The sequence below is a fragment of the Lissotriton helveticus genome, chromosome 9 (genome assembly GCF_964261635.1).
Source record: "Lissotriton helveticus chromosome 9, aLisHel1.1, whole genome shotgun sequence".
In the NCBI taxonomy this organism is placed as follows: domain Eukaryota; kingdom Metazoa; phylum Chordata; class Amphibia; order Caudata; family Salamandridae; genus Lissotriton; species Lissotriton helveticus.
This window is the reverse complement of record NC_136070.1, coordinates 1137905131-1137920272: the sequence shown is the minus strand read 5'-3', so window position 1 is coordinate 1137920272 and position 15142 is coordinate 1137905131. Positions and strand designations below refer to the sequence as shown.

The 15142-nt window shown below is 47.1% G+C and overlaps 1 protein-coding gene and 1 long non-coding RNA gene across 2 annotated transcripts in view; one reads left to right on the top strand and one right to left on the bottom strand.

Annotated features, from left to right (window-relative positions):
• DNAH12 (dynein axonemal heavy chain 12) overlaps window positions 1-15142 on the bottom strand; it is a 1534490-nt gene that overhangs the window by 1425300 nt on the left and 94048 nt on the right. The gene's annotated exons all lie outside the window — the stretch shown is intronic.
• Window positions 2440-3658, top strand: LOC144783374 (uncharacterized). Its single transcript, XR_013601431.1, has 5 exons — window positions 2440-2507; window positions 2609-2717; window positions 2825-2937; window positions 3034-3082; window positions 3175-3658. It is a non-coding gene; the product is annotated as an uncharacterized LOC144783374 (long non-coding RNA).

Below are 15142 nucleotides of genomic sequence, written 5' to 3'. Positions count from 1 at the left end.
AATTTTCAAAGAACACAAAACACAAATTATTTCAATAAATATGTGTGACACCTAAAATACTTAGAAAAACAGACATGCACAAAAATTGCCATAACATACACAAAATTCAAGCAACCTCTTTCATTTCCTTTGTTCCATCAAGGAAGACGGATTTTGTCAAAATGAAACTGGAAGTCCTGGAATTCTGTCGGAAAATCAGACTTAAAACTTTTTTTAAAGATCAGGAAATGGAGTTGAATGGAGAAGTAACAGGCCTAAGGAAGAAATCTAACTGTTGTCCTCCGGGGAATAAAATTCCCAAAGAAGTGATAACTTTTGAAAAAACGCTGTTATCAGCAATTACACTGATGGAATCGAGAAAACAATACATCAAGTTTAATTTGCCTAAAGACCAAAAAGATGCCATTTTCTCCCTAAAAAACGACACATCTATAGTAATCAAGCGGATAAGGGAGGGGCGGTAGTACTCTGGCAGACAGACAAGTATCGAACTGAAGTCATGAAACAATTAGGAGACACGGACTGCTATAGAAAGATCATAAAGGACCCTACAGTGGAACTGCAAGGACAATTGTTCAACTAGATACAAAGGGGGCTTGAGGAAGGCTTCTTGGGAACTAAAGAGTCACTATTTCTTCAAAACAAGAAACCTCGAATTCCATTATTTTACGTTCTCCCCAAAGTCCACAAATGTGAAAAAAAAACCCAGGAGACCCATCATCTCGGGGTGTGATTCCTTGCTGGAACCTGTGTCGAAATATATTGACTTTTTCTTAAAACCTCTCATTTCCTTAATTCCAGCACATCTGCAGTACACGACTGACTTCATTAACAGACTGGCACACATTGAGTATGATCCATCAAGGCAACTACTGGTCACAATGGACGTAGTTGCCCTGTATACTCAGATTCCACAGGAAGAAGCCCTGGAGACTCTATCTTATTTTCTAGATACCAGAGAACAACCGGCTAGGGTACCAACTGATTTCCTCATCTCTCTTGCCAAACTCGCGCTTCAAAAAAACTATTTCTTGTTCTGCACTGATTTCTTCTATCAAATCAAAGGGGTAGCCATGGGCCGTCCTTTTCATGGGACTATTTGAGGACAAATTTATCCTCAATAATAATCCATTTATGGCATTTATTACACACTATATGCGGTTTATCGATGACGCTTTTTTCATCTGGAGCAGCTCTGAGGACCAACTAAAAGATTTTCTGAACTGGCTCAACAATCGGACAAAAGGCATCCAATTCACAATAAACTTTGAAAAACATCAAATCACCTTCTTGGATGTCAAAGTTTATGCATCAGAAGGGTCACTGGCAACCACACTTCAGAAAAAACACGGACCGCAATAAAGCCTTGCACTATACAAGCAATCACCCTCGAAACCTCCGTCAAAACCTTCCTTTAGGTCAATTCTTAAGGATCAGGCGAAATTGTACATTTAGAGATGAATACTTTGAACATGCTCAAAATCTACTTGAATGCCTGAAAGATCGAGGGTATCCAAGGAAATTGCTGAAGCATGCATTACGTTGAGCCTGGTGGATACCTCGAGAAGCCCTTCTGGAAAGGAGATCAAATCCAACATTACAGAGAGTTGTTTGCGTAACGACTTTTGGCCCTAATGCCAATCAACTTAAAAAAATCATTAACCAAAATTGGCATTTGGTGAAAAATCTTGATGTCAGTCTACAACAACGACCCCTCTTTGCCTTTAAAATGGAAAAAAGTATTGCGAACTTTATAGTGCGGGCGGCATTACCTAAAAAAGAAACACCTACACTACGGAGTATGCTGTGCTTACAGCCCATCCAGGGCCACCATAAATGTGGCACCTGTGAATGCTGCGACAAAACAATGGAAGGAGACGTCTTCTCACATAATGGCATTTTCTGGAAGCACTCAGTGTTCACAAATTGTAAAACAAAGAATGTTATTTACGGTATCCTATGTCCCTGTTCCAAATTATACATAGGCAAAACCTCTCAGGAAATCCGATAGCGGATTACTCAACATAAATCTAGAGTCCGGAGATTAGTGGCCAATGCACCACTGGTCAGCCATTGGCAGGCCGAGGGACACACAGAGAATGACATAAAATGGACGGTCCTGTCGAAATTGGAAAGTGACATCAGAGGCGGCGATATGGAAACTAGACTAAGCCAACGCGAAATACAACTCATCATGAGATTTAATACAGTCACAAATGGACTTAATGAATTCTCTGAGATCCCGCTAGGACCTCAAGTCGTGCCCCTTATATATCTCAACAAATTGACTGCACCTCCGATGGTTAACATAAAGGGTCTTTGAACACGTTATTTTCCAAATTCTGAACTACAACTCCCAAGTATCCCTGGCGGTCACGTGATCCATTGACCCGCCTGGTTTAATTTCCAGGTTCCCAGCAGACACACGAGCATTTCCGGGTGTTGATCTCCGCACCGCCAGACTTCGCCGCGGTACGAGCCATATGCGAGTGACTCGCTGTCTCCAGGTATGCTGGCGCGTAGTTAAAACATTGATTAGACCCCATTTAGAGCTTTGTCAAAACCAGCGGGAACATGCATTGATTGTGCTTTAACCTGTCTCCCCCAGGACAGCCAAATCATTCTTTGCCATATAATTTATGTTGGAAACGAAACGCCTCCAGCGCCGCTCCTCCTGATTCGAAAACAAAATCGCAGACTAGCGGTCGTCACTCAAGGTAACTATATGGCATCCTCACGCCAAAACCATGCTAATACTGTGTTTTTTCATATGCTGAGACACTTGGGCTTGCAACTTAGTATTCTGCATCACTATGTTTTGCAGCTGCATATAAAACTACAAATTTTACACCCGATGTGTGACCCGTCCTCCATCCTATAACCCAGCGCCACGAACAGAAAAGTGTGGTCTATCAGCTACGATTTATTGCCTCGCAGGTAAAACTAATTTCCTTGCCCTGGTCAAGTCGGACAGTAGGTATTAACAAACACATACTAATCAGTTACTGATAGCACTACATGTCTCTTCCATAGATTCAGACTCTTGCATTGATTGGATTGAAGCACGCCCTGGAACATTAAGGTAGGGGGCTCGTAGCGCTAGTGATGGGTGTGTTTCATTGAAACCGAACATGTCTTTTTGATTATAAGGGAATGTTTTGTCTCCTCTTTCAGATTTCCTTTATGGTCCTGATGAGAATCGGACAAAGGGTCCGGTTCGAAACGCGTCGACCTTGTCGTTGTGGTATCCTATGTCTAAATGAACATGTTCTATTAATAGCTTGAACAAAAGTGTACCTTTAGCATTGGAACTGCGGGATAACATTGTAAATCAGCTTTATTCCTGCAAAAATCTGTGTTATTTACAATTGAAACCACCGCAATTTATTGACATAGGTGCCAAAATTGTTCTTCGTTTTATGTTGTTTTCTTTGGGAGTTTGAAGGCATGAATGTCTATGTGAGTGTGAGCTGAGTCAGGTTACGCCTCAGATGTCAAGTATGAAAGAGGTTGCTTGAATTTTGTGTATGTTATGGCAATTTTTGTGCACGTCTATTTTTCTAAGTATTTTAGGTGTCACACATATTTATTGAAATAATTTGTGTTTTGTGTTCTGTGAAAATTTGAAAATAAATAAACTATGATGGATTAGATCCAATTTCTGACTAAAAATACATGTTTTTTTAGTCTGTTGCAACAGTTCCTTTTTGCAGTAGGACTCAGTATTGGCTTGTTGTTCTGCTTTTTCAAGTGTATAGACTCTGCCTTACTGAGGTGAGTCAAGGCCCTTGTTTGGTTTTTCGTACTTGGGATACCATCCCGCACCTAAAACTAATAAATAATCTACAAAGATACTCCTCAGCTACTAGTCATTCATCACAACAATAGGTTGTTAAGTTCTCTGCCTGCATAAAACACATTATCAGAATGCCTCTTCATTCCTAAACTCTTTCCCTTCTTTGCACAGTTTGGTAATTTTCTCAACACCAGAAACCAAACACATTTATTGTAACCAAATATTCCCCGTGGGATTGTGGGAGACCCCAATGAGCTAGGATGGCTTTTTTCTCTGCCAATAAAATGTTAGAAGTAATCTTCTTTATGAAGCGAAGCAGTTATGTCATCTCAGACCGGCTACACAGCAGCCAATAGTGTGCCCCAGTTGTCCTCCAATTCGTCTGGTACTTAGGCTGTGCTCAGTTCCTTTCCTATACAATGTGAAACTAAAGTTTCCCAAACTTCGTGCAACTATTAGGAATCCGATATATGTAAGGAAGGGCATGTACATTGTCACCGAAATTGAGAAGGATTTTTTTTAAGTGACTGAGTGTCCTTGTCCCACCTTTCTTTACCTGCTAGCCCAAACACAGTGTCTGAACGGCATGCATCTACATTTTTCACTCGCTAGCAGAACATATATTCCTTAATCTGTTTGAAGGGGTTGATTTCCTCCCACAAAACCAATTCCTAACAGTCAAGCATCCTCCTTCACTCCAGGCTACGCTGGGCCCTCCCTTGACACCCAGGATGAAATCTTTATTACACCACATTGGGAAAACCAGGCGGGAGAAGAGGTCAAACAATAAGCCCTGGCGGCAAAATTCCAGACTCATAACATTTCCCTCATATTTGGGGAAATGTATAGTTTGCTACCCGCAGTATGTGGTCAGTCATGCACCGACCTTTCTCTGCTTCTTTCACTGTCCATTCAAGAACATGGCATAAGTGTGTGGATTGGAACTCCCAGTCCGCCATGTCTTGGGTGGACACATATTCCACCATTCCAGCCCTTACCCCATGCCAGATCAAATTCATGCAACATCCCTGCAGCTGTGCCAAAAATTTTGTTTTGTTTCACAGAGAGTGGAATTGACTGGAAAATATGAAGGCTCTTGGGCAGTCTGGATAGGTTAAAATCTGCTCTTAGTCCTACCCAGGAAAGTGATTTCTACTTCCAATTTACCAAGTGTTAGACCTGACATCATTGGCGTGAGTCTCCCTTCCATTTTTAACGGATTGCCTCCTCTGTTTTGACATATTTTTGCTGGTTGTATGTTTTGGGTACTGTGACACTGCTAATCAGGGCCACAGTGCAAGTACTCCCTATGTTAAATTGATATACTGATTGGATCACATGATTGGCTTATTTGATCTACTGTCAGCCCCTAATACAGTGCACCAGGTGTGCCCAGGGCTTGTAGAACAAATGCTGCTGGTGGCTTGCAGCACTGGTTGTGCCACCCACAGAAGCAGCTTGTAAAGTGTGTCTCAGGCCTGCCATTGCAAGGCCTGTCTGGGATGTATGACATTACAACGCATGCTTTTACCACGCATGCCTTTACAACGTGGTATTTACAACGAACACCTTTACAACGCATAGTGCTTAGGCCGCAGGATAGTGAATAGTTTAATTTACTATTCCAACTCCAGTCCCCGTGGATAGTAGGGAAGGTGTTGGATAGTAAATTAAATCTATTCCCTATCCTAGAGCGCCCCCCAGCGCAATGCGTTGTAATGGTTTGCGTTGTAAAAGTTGCGTCGTAAAGGCACTGTGTGGTAAAAGTTGCGTTGTAAAGGATGTTTCCCCCTGTGTGTAGTCTCTGACTACCATGTCGACTTGGCCAAGTGCACCCACTTGCCAGTCCCTAAACCTTCCCTTTGCTTCATATTAGACACCCCTAAGGGCAAGGTGCATTGTAAGTAGAAGGTAGGACATGCTCTGATGTGTGTAGCATGTTCTAGTAGTGAATGACAGCCATTTTCGTTTTTCACTATTGAAGGCTAGATTAGGATGGGCAGTGAAGATTGTTACATCCCTACAATCCTAACTGACTCAGGGAACATGGTAGAAATTCGAGTTTAGTATGCCTGAACTCAGAATAATAAAATACATATTTTAGTAAAGTTTATTTTAATATTCTGTGTTTGCAAATACTACCTTTTAGAAAGAAGGTATTTGCTTGCCAAACCATTTGAGCCCGCCTCTGCTGACTTGTGTATTCCTTGTCTGGGTTTGTGTGTGACAGGGCTGGGGAAATTCCAGTAGACAGTCTGGGACCGCCCAGTGGTGATTAGGGAGATTTACATCCAGATGGGAGGGGGAGAGTGCACCTGGGACCTGAATAGGGCTAGGCCTTCCCTTCACAATGCTGGCTCCACCCCCTGTGGCTTGTCTGATGTCTCTGCCCTGCACAGTCAAAGGAGAAGGGGAATCCTGTCAACAGAGTACTCCAGACCTGCATCTTCCCTTCCCTGTGCTGGCTCTACCTCCTGTGGGGCGTCTGATGTTTCTGCCCTGCACAGTGAAAGGAAGAGAAGAGTCATGTAAACACAGTGCTCAGGAACTGGTTTAAACTAGGCAGAGGCCTCTCTGCCTTCAGAGAACAAAGGATTTTTTGGTATAAATATTGGGACCCAGTCCCACAGACTTTAGATCACTTCTGGAACAAGAAACCTTTCTGCCAAGGAGAAGAACCAAGGAAGCTGCAGGAGTTTGGACTGCCCCTCTGCCAGTGTGCTGTTTGCTGGGTTGGCCTGCAGTGGTTGCTTCATTGCCAAGGGAAAGGAGAAGGAACTTTGTAAGGACTTTCATCTACAGAATATTCTCCAAGGGCTTGAACTGTGCTTGCCTCCTGCTGAAGTCTCAGGGCCAAAAGACTTCACCTCCAGCTCCCTCCTGAATTTCCTTGCTGGGAATTCTGACTCGAGTCACTTGCGTGCCGCTGGGAGCTGGAAGCGCGACGCATCGAGAAGAAGCGCGTCACCGCCGCAGCTGAAATCATCTCAACGCCGCAGAAGCGAGAGTTTGTCGCATCTCCCTGGAAGCGTGTGTTCATCGAAGCTGTCTGCTGTCGCATCGCCGGAGAAGCGCGACGCATCGAGAGAGCTGTCATCGCATCACCGGAGAAGCGCATCGCAGGGCCTGTCGCGGCTCCAAAGTACAGAGTCGTCGCAAGGCTGCCAGGGCGTCATCGCATCGTCATCGCATCGCCGCATCAAGGGCGCCATCTTCTCGCATCAGAACTGGATCATCGCATCGCCTCAAGGCGCTCTCTTGTGCACCGCAACAGGTCGAGAATCTACGCATCACCTCCGCACCGGTAAGGCTCACGAAGAGTCCCCTACTCTGCGCAAGCATTGCGGAAGGACGCAACCGTTCCCCCGGGTCACGGAACCGACGCATCTCCCCTTGTGCGAGCCTTTTGTTTAGTTTGCGTGCCGCATCCCAGATCTTTGTTGAGAACTTTGTTGCATTTACCATCAACTTGAATTAAGAAACTTTCATCATCTTTTAAGGAACCTTTACTATAGTATTGTGGATTTTTGTCGTTTGTGGTCTTGTGTTAAGTCTATATAAAGAATACCTATTTTTATAAAAACCTGTGTTGTGTCCATCTGTAGTGTTATCACTGTATTACTGTGTATATTCACAATTGCTTAACACACTGCCTCTGAGATAAGCCTGTCTGCTCGTGCCAAGCTACCAAGGGGGTGAGCAGGGGTTATTAAAGAGAGTAATCCCCTTGCCCTGATTTAGAAGTAAGGGTCCCTATTTGGACAAAGGTGATAACCATTGCCAACTAGAGACCCCCAGATCTAACATTGTTGGTCAGCGGTGAGGATTTGGACTTTGCATTTGTGTTTCATATACAGTAATTGGTGTACACTACTAGTGAGTGCAGACCAAAGGCGACCACATACTTTTTTTTTTATAGAATCCTTTTTCCTTGGAACTGTTATTTTTCCTAAAGACTCCCAATTCTTACTACCATGAGTAAACCAGCATCTGTTGCATCTATGGATCTTGATTTTGAGGAAGAGAGGTAGGAAACCTACACTGTGAAACAGCTCAAGTATCTCTGCAGGAAATTGAAAGTTGCTACACAAGGCATTTCTAAAAAGGAAGACTACCTAAAGGCGCTGAGGGCCTGGGTAGAAGCCAGAAATGCACCTGATCTTGTGGTGGAGCCGGTTGTGGATACAGATGGGCAAATTGATGGGCTACAATTACCAGCCAGGGGAGGGGTACCGTCACTGCCTGGCAGCAGCATCTCTTCCAAAGACCTGTCCCCCAGACAACTGGAAGACAGGGAGAGAAATAGAGCACTGAAGCTGGAGTTGGCTAAGCTTAAGATGGAGGGTCAGAGGGAAGCAGAGAATAACAGGTTGTCTTTGGAAAGAGAGAGAATGAGAATGGAGCATGAGAGAATGTTGAGGGAGTTAGAGATCAAGGCCAAGGGCTTAGAGATCAATTCCTCTGGTGGCAGCGCACCATCTGTGCCTTCAGAAGGCAGGGTACATATTCCCAAGGATGTAATCAAAGATTTTCACAAAGGTGAAGATATTGGTCAGTGGTTTGCAGCCTATGAGATAGCAATGTTGGCCCACCGGGTCCCTGAGAAGGATTGGGGAACGGGGTTGTGGGTCCACTTTGTCACTGAAGGTAGGGACACTTTGTTAGACCTGCCCAAAGAGCATAGGATGTCTTATAACCACATGAAGGAAGCACTGATGACAAGGTATGGGTTAACTCCAGAGCTCTATAGACAGAGGTTCAGGAATTGTAAGAAACTGGAGGGAACCACTTGGGTAGAATATGTGTCTTTCTTTTGCAGAGCCATTGATGGTTGGGTGAGCGGTAGCAATGTTGATAATTTTTCAGCTCTCTATGATTTGATTGCCAGGGAGCATTTATCTGCTAATTGTTTTCCAGAGCTACGCCAGCACCTTGTTGATAGCAAGTTGACTAATCCTAGAAAGCTTGCTGAGGAGGCGGACCGCTGGGTCAGTACCAGGGTCCACAAGGGTCTTGTGGGAGACTCCGCCAAAGGTGGGCAGGGTCCCCAGCAGAAGAGTGGGGGGGACAAGGGTAAACAGAGGGAGTTCCAAAAAGGTCCCCAAAGTAATTCCCAAGGGAACCAGGGTAAGGGTTCCCAGCCTACCCCTGAAAAGAAGTCAGGACCCCCAACAGGTAAACCTGTTCATAGGGGGCCTGTTACCTGCTTTCAGTGTAAGCAGGTGGGACACCGTTGGTATGATCCCCAGTGTCCTCAGAAAGGACAGTATGTGCCACCCCATGCACCACCCCGTCAGATGGCCAGTGTAGCCCTGGGTGGGGAGGAGATGGGTGCCCAAGGTAGGTGGGGTGCCGCATAAATGCCCCTTGTCTCATTAGGAGATTTTGAGATGGTCCCTAAAACTCAGCTGCCTGATAACACTAAAAAATACAGGCAGTGGGTGACCATCAATGGCCATAGAGTGGAGGCTCTCAGAGACACAGGAGCAAGTGTGACAGCTGTCAAGTGTCACTTGGTCTCTGAGGAGCAGGTAGTCTCTCATGCATTCTTCCCAGTTGTTGCCGCTGACAACACAGAGAACCATTGCAAGGTGGCTCAAGTTCCCTTTGAGTGGGGGGGGGGTCACTGGTACTCTTCAAGTAGCTGTGCGGCCGTCCATGCCTGTTGATTGTCTGTTAGGCAATAATTTAGAAAGCTCCCCTTGGGCTAAGGTGGAGAGGAAGGCGCATTTGGAGATGTGGGGTCTGCCTGAGTGGGCATGTGTAACCACTCGGTCTATGGCAGCTAAGGGTGTTCAAGAGACCCTGGAGCCTGAAAGAATGGCCCAGGGATCTGCCTTAAAGAGAAGAGGTCAGGGGTGTGGGAAACCAGCCCCTATTGTTCCCACGGTCCAGGAGGAGGTAGACCCTGAGGGGGATGCCCTGGAACCCACTGGTGAACAAGTTTCTGAACTGAGGAGCCTACCTGAGCTGACCCATTGGCAGCAAGAAGGGGGTCCCTCCAGGGAGGAATTTTGTGAAGAGCAAAAGAATTGCCCTTCTCTTGTGGGTTTGAGGCAACAGGCCACAAACCAGGCAGCAGGTGATCAGCCTGGATCACATTGGATCTACTGGGAGAATGGTCTCCTGTATAGCGAGCCTAAGGTTGCTGAGCCTGGGTCAGCCTGTATGCTGGTGGTACCCCAGCGCTTCAGAGCCTGGGGTTGGCTCATGATGTTCCTTTAGCTGATCATCTGGGGCAGAACAAGACCTTTGAGAGGCTTGTCTCACACTTTTATTGGCCCCAGATGAGAAAGGGTTCAGATACTCATTGTAGGACTTGTCAAACTTGCCAGGCAAGTGGGAAAAGTGGAAGGAGGCACAAGGCCCCTCTCCAACCTTTTCCTGTAGTCAGTACCCCCTTTGAACGGGTGGGCATTGACATTGTGGGGCCACTGGATCCCAAGACAGCCATGGGCAACAGGTTTATCCTGGTCTTGGTGGACCATGCTACCCGGTACCCGGAAGCCATTCCACTCAGGACAGTGACGGCCCCCGTGGTGGGACGTGCACTGATGGGGATCTTCTCCCGTGTGGGGTTCCCCAGAGAGGTTGTGTCTGACCGAGGTACAAACTTCATTTCCAATTATATGAAGTCTCTGTGGAAGGAGTGTGGTGTTACCTACAAGTTTACCACTCCTTACCACCCACAAGGTAGTGGGCTGGTTGAAAGATTTAACCGGACCCTTAAAGGCATGATCATGGGTCTTGAAGAACCAATGAGGCGTAAGTGGGACGTCCTCTTGCCATGCCTTCTGTTTGCCTACCGAGAGGTGCCGCAGAAGTCTCTAGGGTTCAGCCCCTTTGAGCTTTTGTATGGTCACCCGGTAAGATGACCTTTGAGTTTGGTAAAGGAAGGCTGGGAGCAATCTCCCAGGAAACCTCCCCAGGATGTATATAGCTACATGCTGGCCTTCCGAAACCAAACCAGGCGTTTCAGGGATCTCGCTCAGACGAATCTGGAAGCCAGCCAGGAAGAGATGAAGCGGTGGTACAATCAGAATGCCACTCTGATTGAGCTTCAGCCTGGACAGAAAGTTTGGGTCATGACCCCTGTGGAGCCTTGTGCGCTCCAAGACAGGTGGACTGATCCTTATGAGGTGGTGGAGCGCAAGAGTGATGTCACCTATCTGGTGAACTTGCGGTCTCCAAGGACCCCTTGAGGGTCCTTCATGTTAACCGCCTGAAGCCCCACTTAGAAAGGTCCGAGGTGGGCATGCTCCTAGCGACAGATGATGGAATGGAGGAGGAGACCGAGCCTCTTCCTGACCTCCTGTCTGCAGCAGAGCAAGATGAGTCAGTGGATGGTGTCAGCCTCTCTGCCACACTGCCCCCTGATCAGCAGCAAGATTGTCGCCAGCTGTTGGGGCAATTCTCTGATCTATTTTCCTTGGTTCCTGGTGTCACAGATTGGTGCGTCCATGATGTGGACACTGGTGACAGTCCTCCTGTGAAGCACAAGGCTTACAGAGTGACTGACATGGTTAGGGCTTACATTAAGGAGGAAATCTCCAAGATGTTTGCTTTAGGGGTCATTGAGTCTTCCAACAATCCTTGGGGCAGCCCAGTGGTCTTGGTCCCAAAGGCTGCATCGCTGGGTGCCACACCTGAACTCCGGTTCTGTGCGAACTACAGAGGGCTCAATTCAGTCACCAGGACTGACGCACACCCCATCCCCAGAGCTGATGAGCTCATTGATCGGTTAGGAGCTGCGCGGTACCTCAGCACGTTTGATTTGACGTCTGGGTACTGGCAGATCACCTTGACTGATGGGGCTAAGAAGAGGTCAGCATTCTCCACACCAGATGGGCACTACCAATTTCGGGTTATGCCCTTTGGGATGAAGAATGCCCCTGCCACCTTTCAGAGGTTGGTCAACCAGGTGTTGGCTGGACTGGAGGATTTCAGTGCTGCCTACCTGGATGACATTGCAGTGTTCAGCGCCAGTTGGGAGGAACACTTGCAGCACCTCTGGGAACTGTTGATGGCACTGCGCAAGGCAGGCCTCACAATCAAGGCAAGTAAGTGTCAGATCGGGCAGGGCTGCGTTGTGTACTTGGGTCACCAGGTAGGAAGCGGCCAGGTGGCGCCCCTACAACCCAAGATTGATACCATCCTGGCATGGGAACCTCCAAAGACTCAGACACAGGTGAGAGCCTTTTTAGGACTCACGGGGTACTACAGGAGGTTTGTCAAAGGTTATGGCAACATTGTTGCACCTTTGACTGAGCTGACTTCCAGGAAGCAGCCCAAGAAAGTGAACTGGACTGACACCTGTCAGAAAGCTTTTGATGCCCTGAAGACTGCCATGTGCACAGCACCCGTGCTTCAGGCACCCAACTTCTCAAAAGAATTCATTGTACAGACAGACGCTTCAGAGCATGGTGTGGGGGCTGTTCTATCACAGATTACTGAAGAGGGCTTTGACCAACCTGTAGCCTTCATCAGTAGGAGGTTACTTCCACGGGAACAGAGGTGGAGTGCAATTGAGCGTGAGGCATTTGCTGCAGTTTGGGCACTGAAGAAGTTGAGACCATACTTGTTTGGTACTCACTTCAGGGTTCAGACCGACCACAGGCCCCTCAGATGGATGATGCGGATGAGGGGTGAGAACCCAAAGTTGTTGAGGTGGTCCATCTCCCTACAGGGTATGGACTTTACGGTGGAACACCGCCCTGGTACAGAACACGCCAACGCTGATGGTCTGTCCAGATTTTTCCGCCTTAGTGAAGAGAACTCCCAAGGGGAAGGGTAGTTCTCCCCACATTTCAGCTGGAGGGGACACGTGTTAGACCTGACATCATTGGCGTGAGTCTCCCTTCCATTTTTGACGGATTGCCTCCTCTGTTTTGACATATTTTTGCTGGTTGTATGTTTTGGGCACTGTGGCACTGCTAATCAGGGCCACAGTGCAAGTGCTCCCTATGTTAAATTGATATACTGATTGGATTCCATGATTGGCTTATTTGATCTACTGTCAGCCCCTAGTACAGTGCACCAGGTGTGCCCAGGGCTTGTAGAGCAAATGCTGCTGGTGGGCTTGCAGCACTGGTTGTGCCACCCACAGAAGCAGCTTGTAAAGTGTGTCTCAGGCCTGCCATTGCAAGGCCTGTGTGTAGTCTGTGACTACCATGTCGACTTGGCCAAGTGCACCCACTTGCCAGTCCCTAAACCTTCCCTTTCCTTCATATTAGACACCGCTAAGGGCAAGGTGCATTGTAAGTAGAAGGTAGGACATGCTCTGATGTGTGTAGCATGTTCTAGTAGTGAAGGACAGCCATTTTCGTTTTTCACTATTGAAGGCTAGATTAGAATGGGCAGTGAAGATTGTTACATCCCTACAATCCTAACTGACTCAGGGAACATGGTAGAAATTCGAGTTTAGTATGCCTGAACTCAGAATAATAAAATACATATTTTAGTAAAGTTTATTTTAATATTCTGTGTTTGCAAATACCACCTTTTAGAAAGTAGGTATTTGCTTGCCTAACCATCTGAGTCCGCCTCTGCTGACTTGTGTATTCCTTGTCTGGGTTTGTGTGTGACAGGGCTGGGGAACTTCCAAGAGACAGTCTGGGACCGCCCAGTGGTGATTAGGGAGATTTACATCCAGATGGGAGGGGGAGAGTGCACCTGGGACCTGAATAGGGCTAGGCCTTCCCTTCACAATGCTGGCTCCACCCCCTGTGGCTTGTCTGATGTCTCTGCCCTGCACAGTGAAAGGAGAAGGGGAATCCTGTCAACAGAGTACTCCAGAGCTGCATCTTCCCTCCCCTGTGCTGGCTCCACCTCCTGTGGGGCGTCTGTTGTTTCTGCCCTGCACAGTGAAAGGAAGAGAAGAGTCATGTAAACACAGTGCTCAGGAACTGGTTTAAACTAGGCAGAGGCCTCTCTGCCTTCAGAGAACAAAGGATTTTTTGGTATAAATATTGGGACCCAGTCCCACAGACTTTAGATCACTTCTGGAACAAGAAACCTTTCTGCCAAGGAGAAGAACCAAGGAAGCTGCAGGAGTTTGGACTGCCCCTCTGCCAGTGTGCTGTTTGCTTGGTTGGCCTGCAGTGGTTGCTTCATTGCCAAGGGAAAGGAGAAGGAACTTTGTAAGGACTTTCATCTACAGAATATTCTCCAAGGGCTTGAACTGTGCTTGCCTCCTGCTGAAGTCTCAGGGCCAAAAGACTTCACCTCCAGCTCCCTCCTTAATTTCCTTGCTGGGAATTCTGACTCCAGTCACTTGCATGCCGCTGGGAGCTGGAAGCGCGACGCATCGAGAAGAAGCGTGTCGCCGCCGCAGCTGAAATCATCGCAACGCCGGAGTAGCGAGAATTCGTTGCATCTCCCTGGAAGCGTGTGTTCATCGAAGCTGTCTATTGTCGCATCGCCGGAGAAGCGCGACGCATCGAGAGAGTTGTCATCGCATCACCGGAGAAGCGCATCGCAGAGCCTGTCACGGCTCCAAAGTACAGAGTCGTCGCAAGGCTGCCAGGTGGTCATCGCATCGCCGCATCAAGGGCGCCATCTTCACGCATCGCAACTGGATCATCGCATCGGCATCGCATCGCCTCAAGGCGCCATCTTGCGCACCGCAACAGGCCGAGAATCTACGCATCACCTCCGCACCGGTAAGGCTCACGACGAGTCCCCTACTCTGCGCAAGCATTGAGGAAGGACGCAACCGTTCCCCGGGTCACGGAATCGACGTATCTCCCCTTCTGCGAGCCTTTTGTTTGCTTTGCGTGCCGCATCCCAGAACTTTGTTGAGAACTTTGTCACATTTACCATCAACTTGAATTAAGAGACTTTCATCATCTTTTAAGTAACCTTTAGTATAGTATTGTGGATTTTTGTCGTTTGTGGTCTTGTGTTAAGTCTATATAAAGAATACCTATTTTTATAAAACCTGTGTTGTGTCCATCTGTAGTGTTATCACTTTATTACTGTGTATATTCACAATTGCTTAACACACTGCCTCTGAGATAAGCCTGTCTGCTCGTGCCAAGCTACCAAGGGGGTGAGCAGGTGTTATTAAAGAGTAATCCCCTTGCCCTGACTTAGAAGTAAGGGTCCCTATTTGGACAAAGGTGATAACCATTGCCAACTAGAGACCCCCAGATCTAACACCAAGTCAACACTAGCCATAAAGAGTTGGCAAGTTCAATCCTAGATATCAAATTGAGAAGTTACACCAATGAGAAGGAGTAGATTGAAGTGTGGGGGTGAAGTCCAACAAGAAGCCAAGGTACTCTGAGTTACCACAAATGATCTTAAACCCCAAGACTCATTGGTAAAGTGGTAGCTACTATAGAC